The 13,850-nt window shown below is 35.1% G+C and overlaps 1 pseudogene; it reads right to left on the bottom strand.

Annotated features, from left to right (window-relative positions):
* Window positions 1-759: 759 nt before the first annotated feature.
* Window positions 760-13,850, bottom strand: part of LOC101635946 — a 124,844-nt pseudogene continuing 111,753 nt past the window's right edge.

Raw genomic sequence — 13,850 nt, 5'->3', positions numbered from 1 at the left:
TACTGTTATATACTATTATGACAACTTGTGTTACTATAACAGTCTATTTTGAAGCAAAATTTATGCTTTTTTCATGCAAAAATCTACACAAATTAGTTTTGATGATATGGAAGACTTTGTAACATGAAACATTGATCTGGGACAAACGCACAGGGAAACCTTCCTGAAAAGTTTTCTGACACATAAAGCAACTAGTAGGTAAAGCAAATAAAAACAAAAACAAAAGAAAAAGATGGGGATGGCAAAAGGGAGGGGGAGAAATAGAAAATACAGGCTGCAGAGTAAACCAAGGTCTGCTGCTAAATCAGTTTTTGTTTTCATGTCCAGTGTACATTAATATTTATGATCTCACTTTGATGTCTTACTAGGTTTGTTGTCAGCCCTTTGGAGGCAAATCAAGCTTGCTGGCATTCATGTACAGCATCAGAGTTACCCCAGGGTTAGGAGTCTGCCTCATGAGTGAAGGACCTTAGGTAGAAGCTGAACCTGGCATCCTGTTCTCCTTTATGCTCACAAGGCTTGAAGATGACAGTACTGCATGAATTGATATAGAGTAAGTCAGTGGTTCCCAGCAGGCACTGAAGATCTATGACTTGTAGCCCTCTTTACTTTGAATAGGCTAAATAAGCATTCACACAAAGTATATGTTGCAATTTGCTGCTCATTCCCATTCGCCATCTTCTTTCCCAATTTAATGCAGTAGCAGATGCCCACGATGAGTCAAATCTTTATATGTATTTATCAATACTGCATTGTACCTTACTTCCACAAGATCTCTCTAAAACTGGAAGATGAATTGAAAACAAATATTCTACCTTGGATTGCCTCTGGAACAAGGCTGGGGTCCTCGTCAGTATCATCTAAAGAAAGGAACCCATTAATTGCTTCATAGACCAACTTGTAGATATCTTCATTTTCATGATTTTGATGTTGTTCAATTTTTTCAAGTCCTCCACATTCTTCTATCTATAAGATTGGCTATGGTTTCTGCCTCATCTTCAGCCATTTTATTATAATATGGCAAGGACGATTTATACAATGTGTTCATCTTTTACAGTCAACAAATTGAGAAAAGGTGGGATAATATTTTGTTGGAATAGGTAAGCCACTTGTTTTTCCTTTCTCTAATTGTTGTTATGTATGGCTGAAGCAGCTTATTTCTAACTGCCCAATTCCCCCTTATCCAAAAGGTGTATTAAAAAAAAAGTGTATTATCATTGGCACAAGATTGGCATCAATTACTGCCTGAATTTGCTGATTTCCTGTGGGGATGTTAGAGAGGAACCCCACTGCTTCGTTATTAATTTTCTCTTTGCAATGTGTCACAAGTGCTGGGAAGTGTGAAAGAGCATCACAGTTCAAAACTACATGTGTTTGCTCGTCAGTTCTTGTAACATCGTTGCCCACAGCTTTAAGTGCCACAGTCTGAACTTTAGCTTTCTGGTGGCTGAGCAGAGAGACCAAATGACTGACTATTCCAGAGTCTATTTACCATCTGTATTCATTCATAGCCAGCATTAGTAAGATAAAAGAGAGCCAAAACTTTATTTGCTAGTAATTTACATCTGTGTGATGAATAAAGAGCTGCAAGAATCTCCTGAATGGTTTCTGTTGGGAGTAGTGGGCTTTTTTTTTTTAAGATGTATAAATTTATGCATACAGAACTGGGGTACAGGCCAGAGATCTGGGGGTGTTTGCGAGAGGATTCACTAGAGACAGAGTGGGGCACAGAACAGGCAGATCAATGAAGTACACTGCTGAGGGGAGCAGTAGGTGAGATAGGTGAGATCTGCTGTGCCATGTGGGTCAGCTCCCTGGCGAGGGATCAAACTGGTGCTGAAGCAGCTGCGGCTAGCCTTGCAGTGCTCTGCTTTAACCCATTGAGCCACCAGGGAGTGGTGGGATTTTGAGATGATATATGTTGACCATCACGACTTGACATTTTATTTAAAAAATCATAGGAGTAGGCAGGCATATGACAGAAAGTTAAGATTTCCAGTCTTCAAAAATTCCTGAAGAAACCTAGTTTCTATACTGTGGCCCATTGCCTACATTCCCCTGTACCTACAATGCTTGCTCACAGATTTTGATGGTGTGTATGGAGAAGCCTCCTGAGAAGTGGCACAGCATTGGGTTGAACTATTGTTTGGACTGTTTATATGTTCCAGATGCAATGTTTCTCAAACCCATGCACTTTGAATTATAAAGAAAGACTGCCATCTCACTGAAGACAATGGATTAAAGTAGGAATAACCCACATATTATTAAGTCATCAACTGATGGCTTTGCATCACTGGATAAAAACCTCGCAGCAGCTTGAACTGAACTTGATTGAATTCTTTACTCATCACTTGAAGAATTTTAACAGTATACCTTCTAGTGAGGTATTTTGCATTCATATCAGAGTCTTTAGATATATCTTCATATGTTATAGTCCTTCTCTTTGAGAGATGTTCATTGTGGGTTCCTATGAGCTGGCCACTCATGGAAAACTGTGACCTATTCGTTATCCACAAATCAGAGTAGAACATTCCTTGACTACCTACCCAGTGTAGTTAGTATCATGAGGCAGGCCCTGGGACACCTAGGCCGCTGTTAACCTGATTATATGTCTGTCTCCTTGGTGGTCTCAGGATAACTTTGCTGGTGATAACATCCTACACATGGTCATGATATTCCCTTCCCTGTCCCTTGTAAAACTTTGTCCCCCATTCCCAGCCCTCCCCCCTGTGGACCCTTTTCCTCATACCACTGTCACATGATCAGCTTTTCTATCCTGTATGATTTCAATAAATGGCACAAGAAGTTCTTCTCAAGCAGAGAGGCTTGCTTTGAAAGCCCATAACTGCTGTGTCCCTCATTGTGTTCCCACTGCAAGGTAACAAAAAGTTCCTGTTGCAACAATTCATCTCTTTTATTTCTTTCCCTTTCTTTTTATTTTTTAAACATCTTTGTTAGTTTTTCACAATATAGAGTTTCTCTTCTCAGATGTGGTCACCAGAGTTTCCCCACCACCAAAGCATCCATTAGTTATCACTTCTATTGCTTAATTTGGGTACTAATTTCCATGGTCTTCTCACATTCTCCCAGTCACAGTCTTTCTATTTGTAATTCTTTTTTTTTTTTTTCAGATAAACGTGACTTTATTTTTGGCAAGAAGTAACATATTTGTAAAGTATACCTTAAATTGTTTTCCATGTGTAAATACAATAACAAAAATAGCCTTTTGAATTATTTTTCCTGATTCACATTTCAAAGTTTCTCATCTATAGAGTCCATATTTCACATCGTGTTACATGTGTTCATTATTGGACTATGAAGGATTTAAAAATACAATTGTGGTCACTGAACAGTGTTATCAACAACATATGACTTAGCATGTATTTAAATTATTGAAAATAGGATGTAAAGTATTTTTTTTTTCATTGTTGTCAGGCTGACTCAGGATCTTCTCCTACCCCACTAGTAGGAGTACTAGTATGTAGTACTTCTAGGTAAGATATTCTTCTCAACTGGGTACTGTACAGGTATTATAGTACCTTGATATGACTTCTGAAATGGTGATATGAGATTGCTTACTTTTTGGAAAAGTCTTTTACGTACAACAGATGCTATCTCAGCATTGTTTCTCTCGGACACACTTGGTATGTATAAATGTAAATGTAACCTTGAGACAGTACCGAAGACTCCACATCCAAGAACAAGATGCCAAGCACAGGTATTATTTGAACTCTCTCTCTCTCTTTTTAGTTTGTTTTTACATCTCAGTTGCAATTCCTATGTTCCCACCACCAGTTCACCTGTGTGCCATCACCATAGTCCCATGCACCTTTCCCACCCCATTTTTTTTTATCTCACTCTCCCTTCCACCCCCATAAAATGTCTCTAGTATGTAGTTGTTGTTTTTGGTTTTCTTATTACATTTGCTTCCCCTCCCCCAGTCCTTTACACTCCTGTTATGATTGAAACCATACGGTATCACTCTTTTTCTTTCTTGCTCATTTTACTAAGCATGATCCCTTCCAGGTCCATCCATGTTACTGCAAAAGGCATGAGTTCATATTTTTGATTACTGAATAATATTCCACTTTATACACACATGTGTGTGTGTGTATGTATGTATGTATACCACATCTTTTTAATCCAGTCATCTATTTTGGGGCATTTGGGTTGATCCCAAGTCTTTCCTATTGTAAATAGAGCAGCAAAAGACATGGGGGTGCAGGTGTCCTGTTGAATCACTGCTTTTGTGTCTTTTGGGTAGATACCTAGGAGTGGGATTGCTGGGTCATATGGAAGCTCCATTTTTAGTAATTTGAGGAAACTCCACACGACTTTCCATAGTGGTTGAAGCAGTTTGCATTCCCACTAGCAGGGTAGAAGAGTTGGTTTTCTCCACATCCTCGTCAACATTTGTTGTTTCCTGTTTTTTTTTTTCTTTAATATGTGCCATTCTTGCTGGTGTAAGGTGTTATCTCACTGTGGTTTGGATTTGCATTTACCTGATTTCAAGTGATTTTGAACATTTTTTCATGTATTTGTTGGTCATTTACATTTTTTCTTTGGAGAAGTATCTTTAGCTCTTCTGCCTATTTTCTGACTGGATTGTTTTCTATGATTTTGTTGAGTCCTGTGAATTCTTTTCAGATGTTGTGATCAGTCCCTTATCACTAGTATTGTGTGCAAAAATATTTTTCCAATCAGTAGTGTGTCTTTTTGTTTTGATTAATGTCTATTTTGCTGTACAGGAACTTTTTAATTTGATGTAATCCCAGTTGTCCATCCTTTCCTTCACTCTCTTTGCTTTGGGGGATGTGTCTTTAAAGATGTTACTGAAATGTGTGTCATGTAGTGTTTTGCATATATTTTCTTCTCTGTATTTTACAGTTTCAGGTCTTATGTCCAAGTATTTTATACATTTTGAGTTCTTTTCTTTTTCATGATGTGAGGTAGTAATCTAGCTTTGTTCTGTTGCATGTAGCAGTCCAGTTTTTCCAGCACCATTCATTGAAAAAAGTTGTCCTGTTCTATTGCATATTTTTTTGCTCCTTTGTCAAAGATTTGTTGTCCATAAATATGTGGGTTTGTTTCTGGGTTTTCTAATTGATTCCATTGGTCAGTGAGTCTGTTTTCATTCCAATACCATACTGTTTTAATGATAGTAGTATAGTTCAAAGTCTGGGAGGGTGATGCCTTCATTAGGAGAGCTAAGGTTATTCGAGGGTTTTGTGGTTCAATATTTATTTCATAAATATTTGTTCAATTTATTTGAAGAATGTCAATGAAATTTTTATTAGAATAGCATTGGGATCTGTAAATTCTTTCAGTAGGATGGTCATTTTAACAATGTGAATTCTCCCAATCTATGAGCAGGGGATGTCTTTCCATTTCTTTGTGTCTTCTATTTCTTTTAACAATGTTTTATAATTTTCTTTGTAGAGGTCCTTCACCTCTCTTTTTTAGGTTTATCCCCAAATATTTGACTTTTTGTTTCACTTATGAAAGGAATGGTTTTCTTGATTTCTCCTTCTTCAGATTTGATTCGTGTATAAAGAAAGGCTCCTGACATTTGTGTGTTTTTATTTTGTATCCGGCTTCTTTGCTTGTTGAATATTTTGATAAGATTTCTGTGTGGAGTTTTTAAGGTTCTCTATGTATGTTATAAAATCATCTGCAAATAGTGATAGTTTTACGTATTTCCCTATTTGTATTCTTTGTATATCTTTCTCTTGTCTTATTGCTCTGGCTCAGACTTCCAGTGGCAAGAGTGGACATCCTTTTAAGAGGATGGTCCTGCGTTTTTGTTTTGCGAGAAGGTTTTGATTTCTTATTCATTCTCAATGCCTGTAATTTGTCTGTTTAGGTGTTCTACTTCTTCTTGATTTAGATTTGGATGATTATATCATTCTAGTAGATTGTCCATTCGGGAGTGTTCCTGATTTTAAAGGAAAGGCTCTCAGCTTTTCACCATTGAGAATAATATTGGCTGTGGGTTTGTCTTATATGGCGTGTTAAATTATATTCCTTCTATCTGCAGAATTTTGAAGGCCTTCATCATAAACAGATGTTAAACTTAGTCAAATACTTTCTCAGCATATATTGATATAATCATATGGTTTTCTTTTTGTTGATGTGTTGGATTCAATTTACTGATTTTATGTGTTGAATCATCCTTGTGCCTCTGGAATAATCCCACTTGATCATGATATATTATCCTTTTGATGCATTGTTGAACTTTGTTGTTTAGGATATTGTTGAGGATTTTTGCATCTATGTTCATTAGGAAGATTGGCCTGTAGTTTTCTTTTTCTGTGCTGTCTTTGTTTGCTTTTGGTATTAGTGTAATGTTGGTTTCATAGAATGTATTTTGTAGTATTCCTTTCTTCTCAATATTTTCAAAGAGTTTGAATGAACTTGACATGCACTGGTCCATTTGTGATGCCATCTGGTCCTGGGCTTTTGTTTTGCAGGAAGATTTTGATTTCTGATTCCTTTTCAATGCTTGTAATTTGTCTGTTTAGGTGTTCTACTTCTTCTTTATTTAGCACTAGATGATTATATCATTCTACAAGTTTGCCCATCTCTTGTAAATTGTTGAACTTGTTGCATATAAATGTCCATAGTAATATTTGACTTTTTTTTTTACTTCTACTGAGTCTGTTGTAATTTCTACTCTTTTATTTATGATCTTATTTATTTGTGCTTTCACCCCTTTTCATTTTGTTAGCTTGGCTAGAAATTTCTTTATTTTGCTTATTTTTTCAAAGAATCAACTTTTGGTTTCACTGATCTTTTGGATTTTTTTCTAATTCCTATTTTGTTTATTTCTGCTTTGATTTTTATCATTTCCTTTATTCTGTTTTTTTTTTTTTTTTTTGTAGTTCTCTGTCTATTTTGTTTTCAAGTCCTTTATCAACTATGTAGTTTGCAAATATTTTCTCCCAGACTATGGCTTAGTTGTTGATTCTCTAAATATTGTTTTTCCAATGACCTAACAAAACAAAATGAAAGCAGCTCTTAATAGTTACTGGTGGCAACTGTAGTGGGAAGAATGGGTAAAGGGTTCAGTTTGAGAGTGAATGGAGCTAGAACCTAGGTGGTAGCTGTGGTGTGATGTATACATTCATTGAGCTGTGTAGCTATACTCCTGAAACTCACAATGGTAAATCAATAAAAAAGAAATAATGTTACAAGATAATTTTGAATTTTAATAAAATGTAACTTACCCATATTTTTCTCTGATAAGTGGTACTCTTGGTATTCTCTCGAAAACTCACTGTCAAATCCAAAGTTATGTAAAATCTGTTCTACGTTTTCTTCTAGAAGTTTTGCAGTATTACACATTATATAATCAGTTTCTTGATCTTCTTTGAGTTATATTTTTTGTGAAAGGCTCAAGGGAAAGAATCTTGTTATTGATTTTGTTCAAGTCTTTCAGCACAATTTGTTGAAAGAGTGTACTTACTCCATTAGATTATCTTTACACTTTTGTCAAAGATTAGTTAACTCTATATGTGTGCGTTTATTTCTGGTCTTTCTATTTGTTTTTTTTTTTTTTTGAACTATTTGTCTAATCCTTCACCAGAACCACACTGAATGGTTACTGAAGCTTTATCATTAGTCTTGAAGTTGAGTAACGTCAGACCTCCAACTTTGGTCTCCAGTATTATGTTGACTATATTGTTTTTGTTTTGCTTTGTTGTTTCTTTTACATATCCATATAAATGTAAGAATCTGTTGATATTCACAAAATAATTTGTTGAAATGTTGCCAAGAATGTGGAGATAAAAGAAATTGTTTTATATTGCTGGTAGGAATGCAAACTGGCCAAACCACTATGGAAAGTTGTGTGGAGTTTCCTGAAATTATTAAAAATGAACTTCCATATGATATGTCACAGCAATTCCACTCCTAGAAATCTAACCAAAGGACACATAAACATTAATTCAAAAGGATAATTGCACCTCTGTGTTTATTGCAGCACTATTTTTAATAGGTAAGATATGGAAACAACCCAAATGCTGGATCCAGAAGATGTGTTGTATATACACAATGGAATACTATTCAGCAATCAAAAAGGATAAAATCATGCCATTCATAGCAACATGGATGGAACTGTAAGGGACTATGTTCAGTGAAATGAGTCATAAGGAAAAAGAAAAATATATGGTTTCACTTATAAGAATATTATAGAGTTACCAAATAAGGGATCAGGAAATAATAGTAATAATGATGAAATTAAATAACAAAATCAGCAGGCAACTATATATTAGAGACATTCTTCTGGAGAGGGGGATGGGGAAGGGTCAAAATCAGGGAAGGAATTATGGTGATGGTTCACAGATGAATTGGTGGTAGGAATTTTTCTACACCTGAGAGGAGAAAGCAAATATTGTACAAAAATGAATAATGATGTTAAGTATATATATAGGTACACACATACACACATATACATATATGTGTATATAGGTATATATCTGTATATGTATATATTTTAAAATGATTGGTTGGGATTACATTAAATATATAGATCAAGTGGAAAGAACTTGATCAAGTGGAAAGAACTTTCTTTTTAAAGGTTTATTTACTTATGCATACAGAACTGGGGTACAGCCAGAGGTGCAGAGGTGGTGAGAGGTTTCACCAGAAACAGAACAGGCAGATAGACGAAGTACACTGCTGAGAGGAGCAGCGGGAGAGCAGGAGAGGTCTGAAGGGCCAAGTGGATCATATCTGGGGCATGGATCTAACTCACTGAAGCCACCACACTTTTGCTTAGCTTCTCAGTGCAGCGCTCCAACCTGGTGCACCACCAGGGAGGGCCCAAGAATCGATAGACTTCCAGTCTCTGAACATAATATCTCTCAACTTATTTAGACCTTTGATTTCTTTCATTCAAGTTTTAGTTTTCTGCATGTAAATTCCATGTACATATCATTAGATTTATACCTAAGTATTTTCCCCCCTTTAGCAATATGTAAGTGGTGTTCTGTTTTTAATTCCAAATTCAAATGGTTTACTTCTGGTATAAAGGAACATTATTGAATTTTTATATATGTTAATTCGAGGAGGTTTTTTTCCTCCTAACTTTTGGGATTTTCTAAAGGGACAATAATGTCATCTGAAAACAAGGGAATTTGATCTTCTTGCCCGAAGCTGTATAATTTTATTTTATTTTCTCTTATTACTGCACTAGTTTGGACTTCTAATAAAATAATGACTAGGTATGATGAGAGGGTACATTGTTGCTTGTTCCTGGCCTTAAGAAGAAAGCGTCCAGTTTCTAATCATTAAATATGTTATTTGTAGATTTTTGTGACTGCTCTATCAAGAATCAGAAAGTTCTTATCTATTTCTATTTTGGAGAATTTTTATTATAAGTGGGTTTTGAATTTGTGAAATCACTGCTCTGCATCCATTATTATAATCATGTTTCTTCTTTAGCTTCTTCATGTAGTGGATTACATTAATTGATTTTTGAATGTTGAAACTATACCTGGAATAAATCCCACTTAGTCATGATGTATAATTCTTTTTATACATTTTTTACTTGACATGCTAATATTTTATAGAGTATTTTTGTTTCCTTTTTTGTTAAAAATATTGGTCTGTTGTTTTCTTGTAATGTCTTTATGTGCTTATGGTATTAGTGTAATGCTGTCCTCATTGTTTGAGTTAGGAAGTGCTATCTTTGTTTTATGTTCTGAAATCAGTTGCAGAAAATTGTTAAAATTTCTTCCTTAAATGTTTGATAGAATTAAGCAGTAAAACCCTCTTTATCTGGAACTTCCTTTTCGTAATGTTGTTAATTATTGATTCAATGTAGTGGACATTGGTCTAGTCAGATTATCAGTTTCTCCTTGTGTAGTTTTTGTATTTTGTCATTTCAAGGAATTGTTCCATTTCATCTGAATTATCAAGTTGTGAGAATAGTAATGTACATATTTTTCTTTTATTATCCTGCACTGCGCAGATAAATAGAGATGACTCCTCTTTCATTTCTCATATTAGAAATTTGTATCTCCTCTCCTTTTTTCCCTTTGTCAGTCTGTCTAGAGGTTTATTATCTTAATAATCTTGAAATACTTGATTTTGTTGATTTTCTGTGTTCTGGATTTTCAATCCAATCAGGCTTGTTTTTTGCTTTATTTTATTACTTCATTTTATCCGTTTGTTTTCAGATTAAATTGTTCAAGTTTCTCTAGTTTTTAGGTAGAATAGATTATTGATTTTAGATATTTTTCTAAAGTATGCATCTAATGGTACAATTTCTCTCTAAACTTCCCTGCATTCAACGAATTTCAGTAAGAAATATTTTCATTTTCATTTTGTTCAAAATGTTTAAAAATTTCTTTTGAGACTTCCTTGATCCATCAACTATTTAGAAGTGTGTCATTTGAGCTCCAAATATTTTGTTTTTTTTCCAGTTATCTTTCTGTTATTGATTTCTAGTTTAATCCTACTAGGAACTGAGAACTTATTTTGTATGAGTTCTATTTTTTAAATTTATTCAGATGTACTTTATGAGCCATAATATTGTCTGTGTAGGTGAATGTTCTTTGTGATCTTGCAAAGAATATGTGTTCTGCTATTGTTGGATGAAGTATTCTATAAATGTCAATTAGTTCCAGTTGATTGATGGTGCTGTTCAGTTCTGATTTTCTGCCTGCTTAATCTATCAGTTACTGAAGGAAGTCTGCAGTTATAATAGTGGAATTGTCTATTTGCACATGTATTTTTTGCGTCATGTATTTTGACACTCTTGTTAGACTCAAATATGTTAAAGATTGTTATAACTCCTTTGAGAGTTGATTCCTTTATCATCTAATACCTGTCTTTATTGCTGATACTTCTCCTTATTCCGAATTTTTTTTGTTGTTGTTGAAAATTAAGGTAGCTACTCCAGCTTTCTTTGACTAGTATTAGTGTAGTATATCTTATCTCCACCTGATCATTTTTTTTTCTTCTAAAGTTAGGACAAGGAGGTTTTGTTGAGGCTGAAGTGTGCTAGTCTCAGCCCACTTCCTGTGGAGGTTGTCCAGCAAATCTGCCTAGCAAGACCTGCCCTGGCCTTGGCTTCCTGGAGTCCACATGCCCACAAGAGAACCCTGAGCCAAATGTAGACTGGGCTAGGCTTTTCCTCCTGCTACTTCTGGCTCTAGGTTTCTAAATGGACTGACTCTGTGTAAGCTAATTAGATAAATCATATTCAAACTCAGTTTATTAGCTATTGTTTGGATTGAAAATGGAAAAATCAGCTGATCTGAACTAAACAATCCAATCAGATGCTTAGGTTTGAAAACAGTCCAACCAGGCTTGTAGGGTGGGAGACCCCTAAAGAGACATACAGTAGAGCAAGAGCCAGTCTGCAGCCAGCCTCTGGAGAGGAATGGATTTATTGGACTACCTTTCAAGAAGGAGTCAGCAGCTGAACCACCTTTGAAGAAGCATTCAACATGTGGCCTCTGAAGGGAGAGCAGCATCGAGCAGCTGACCTGTGTGTGATTCAGTAGAACTTTCAGACGCCCTGACCTCCATAGACAGCCGCTGCACCTGTCTCTGGTCCTGCCTCTGACATCACCTGCAAGGAGTACTGTTGGACCCATTAATGTCTCAAGAGCTGGCAAGAGCCTCTGGTTTTCTGGCAGCACATCCAGAGGCTGGTGAGCCCATCACCGTCTAGTCCAGCACCCAGTCCCGCCTTCAGACTGCTTCTGTTGGCTGCTGCAGTGTCACCTCATTTTCCATGAGTGCCCTTTCGGAGTTCTGAACACAGGAACACTGTCTGGGAGGAGACAGCAACCACTGTGGCCTTAGACATGCGTTCCTTTCTGCCAGTCTCCTGTTGATTCAATAAACCTTGTTGTTGGGCCTTGAGCTTGAACGCTCTTGCAGTTGTTCTCATGGATGAGAACCCGCTAACAGTGACGCGTCCAGGCCATAGCCGATTGTCTCTTTGCACTGTTTAAGTACTCTTTGCATTGTTTCATATCCATTTCTAGAACATTTTCATCATCTCTGGCCCTGGCAGAAAATTTACATCCATTAAACAATAATTCCAAATTCATCATTTCTTCTGGTAAACTCTATTCTAATTTCTGTCTCTTTAACTATGCCTAAATATCTCATATAAATGGAACCATACAATATTTGTTATTTTTAGTGTGGCTTGCTTTAGCTGGTGTAATGTTTTCAAAATTCATCAGGTTGTAAAATATATCAGAATTTCATTCATATTTTAAGGCTGAATAATATTCCATGGTATGTATTAACCACTTTATTTATCTATCCATTCTTCTGTTGGTGAGTTATTTGTACATTTTGAATATTTTGAATAATGCTGATATAAATATTAGAGTATAATATACTTGCGTAATACATTTGTGCATTTGCTTTTGATTATTTCGAGTATATCCGGAATTGGTGCTACAGGATCATGTGGTAATTCTGCTTTCTACAGCTATGGCAACAGTTTATTTTTCCACTTGCAATAAATGAAGTTTTCAATTTCTTTGTTTTCTCTGCCAACATTAGTAAAAATATTATTTCTTATTTATTTTCCTTTGTTGAGTTGTTGATTTACACCATTGTACATGATTTAAAGGAATAGGTCTGCACCCACAATCCTTTACCCTAGCCATTAGGCTAATTTCCCCTTTTACTTCCATTATCCCTGTCCTTCCCTCTCCTTTCAGCGGTATGATTTTCTAATGGCTTGCAGTTTAAATCTCTTCATAGTGTTCTTTGATGCACAAAAGTTTTAAAATTTGATGAAGTCTGATTTATCATGAAGATTTTACCCTGTAAATCTTCTAAGAGTTTTATAGTTTTAGGTCTTACTTTTAGGTCTTTGATTCATTCTGAGTTGGTTTTTGTATGTGATGTCAGATAAGGGTTCAACTTCATTTTTTGCACGTAGATATCTGGCTTTCTCAGCAATATCCACTGGTGACAAAAATAACCTCTCCTTTATACAGCGAATATTTTTAGTATTCCAGCAAAAAATAAAATGATATGTTGGCCATATATTTGAAGGTTTATTTCTGGGCTTTCTATTCTATTCATTTGTGTCAATGTCTGCCCTGATACCAATACCTCACTATTTTGATTACTGTAGCTTTGTAGTAAGTTTTGAGATCAGTAAGTTTGGTACATCCAATATTTTCTTTTTTTTAAAGAGTGTTTGGTTATTCAGAATCTCTTGAGATTCCAATGAATTTAAAGATTAAGTTCTGCCTTTGCAAAAAAAAAAAAAAAACAGAATTTTGAAAGAGATTGTGTTGAATCCATAGATTATCTTAAACATTGTCATTTTAGCAATATTGCCTTCAATAACATGAATACAATGTCTTTCCATTTTTAACATATTTTTAATAATTTAATAAAAAATGTTTTGTATCTTTCAAAATATATGTCTTTTAATTAAACTTATCTCCAATTGTTTATTCTTTTCAATGTTATTATAAATGTGTTTCTTAATTTCCATTTTGTATTGTTCACTGCTAGTGTATAAAATGAAACTGATGTTTGTGTGTTGACTTTGTATCCTGCAATTTTGCTGAATTCATTTATAACCTCTAAAAACTATGTGTGTGCATGTACATGCAAACAATAATTTCACTCTTCCAATTTGGATGCCTTTTATTTATTTTTCATGTCTAATTTCTCTGGCTACATGTTTCAATACTATGTGCAAGTAGTGAAAACAAGATTCCTTATCTTATTCTGATTTTGTGGAATAATCTTTTGTCTTTCAATTATAATGTTAGCTTTTAGTTTTTCAAATATGGCCTTTATTATTCTATGGAAGATGAGCTAGGATGAGATGGAAAGGCAACACTTTTTTTTTT

This window comes from Condylura cristata, unplaced genomic scaffold (genome assembly GCF_000260355.1).
Source record: "Condylura cristata isolate star-nosed mole 26May11 unplaced genomic scaffold, ConCri1.0 scaffold00043, whole genome shotgun sequence".
NCBI lineage: Eukaryota > Metazoa > Chordata > Mammalia > Eulipotyphla > Talpidae > Condylura > Condylura cristata.
The sequence above is the reverse complement of the archived record's forward strand: the minus strand, read 5'-3'. Positions and strand labels throughout refer to the sequence as shown.